Raw genomic sequence first — 1,795 nt, 5'->3', positions numbered from 1 at the left:
GGAGCAGTAAATGATTATATATTATATATTATATCAACTAAATATATTTAATTTAAATATGTTTCACTAAATATATATATATATATTCACTGATTGCTATATAATATTTTTAATATATTTGCACACATTTAATAAAAATAATAGATTTATCTATATATATATATATATATTAAATATATAACATAACAAATAAACATTATATCTACATTTTTATTATAAATTTTATTATTTTTATGTATGAAATAAATTATTATATTACTTTTAAAAATAACATTAATATGTTATTAATAAATATTATCTTATAACAAATAAATTTATGTTTTATGAAATCATCATTTTTTATATTTTTACAAGATAAATTAATTATATATTATTATTTTAACATATATTAATATTATTAGATGTAATGCTTGGCAAATGAATCAATTAAGAACATATAGGAATAGAGCATATAAGAGCATCTAGCCCTGTTAACGGAGCGGATATCCGCTCTTTTGGGATATCCGCATCCGTATCCGTATCCGTTTTATACGTAATTTATTATTCGTATTTGTATCCGAAAATTTCGGATATTCATAATCCGGATATCCATTAAAAATCCGATTATCCGCGTATATTGGACAAAAATACCGGATATCCGTATATAAATACCGGATATACGTATATAAATACCGGATATCCGTAAAAAAACAAATATCCATTTTAAAATTTAGCATAATTTGTATCCGTATATAATAAAGAATATTTGGTAAAAAGCGGATATATGTTATCCGTTTTAAAATTTAGCACTATCTGTATTCGTATCCGTATCTTTTTATTTGCTATTTCACTATTTGTATCTGTATGATCCGTTTGTCCGGATATCCGTTTTTTCGGAGCAGATTTGGATACGGATACGGATATTTGCAGATATCGGATAATAATCTCAGGCCTAAGAGCATTTGCAGCTTCTAAATATTCTTTTATATGCTCTTTTAATAAATGTTGATTGGATGATAAAAATGAAAATGTTCCTATGCACTTTCAATCAAGGCCTAAGTGTATCTTCATAAATCTTCAAAACTGACGAGACAAGATCAGCAAATAAAAAACCAAGAATATACGTGTACATGAATATTAAAATCAGAGAAAACCTTTAAAATTAGTTAAGTTTAACCAATAAATAAATATAGATTAACATGAACTGGATCGCTAGCTTTACCTTAGCAAAACTTTCGTCCGACTTCGTCAACTGATGAAACAGGTAAAATTTATTATTTTGTCTCTTGTTGATGATATATTTGTTTTTTTATATTCTTTTGTCAAATTGTTGATGATATATTTGTTTTTTTAAGAAAAATGTTATTTTATGACATTACCACTGTATCTTTTACGATCCCAGCATTTGTGTTTGGATTAGGGCCTTTCGATCTTTTGCCACTAGCACGACAAGAGTGATGATCTTCCATCCTGACTAATTTACACAATAAGAAAAGTTTATATTGTTAATATACTCATCATAAGAGTGATGATCTTTTTCCTCTTATTTATAGCATCTTAATATATTATTATAATGAATATACATATATATTACTTAATTCCTAATAACATCTTGATATATTACTACTATGTCAATGGGAACAAATTAGAAATAAGCATTTTACCTATGCGCAGATACTATACAATAACGTACGGTTTAACCTCAAATGCTGATACCCTAGTTTCTTGTCAACATAAAATGGAAAAGTGTTCTATGAGAAGAACGAAAGAAGATTAAGACAGAGTAAATTAAAAAAAAAAAAAAAAAAAAAAAAAA

The sequence above is a fragment of the Camelina sativa genome, chromosome 7 (assembly GCF_000633955.1).
Source record: "Camelina sativa cultivar DH55 chromosome 7, Cs, whole genome shotgun sequence".
NCBI lineage: Eukaryota > Viridiplantae > Streptophyta > Magnoliopsida > Brassicales > Brassicaceae > Camelina > Camelina sativa.
Note: the sequence above shows the minus strand (reverse complement) of the source record.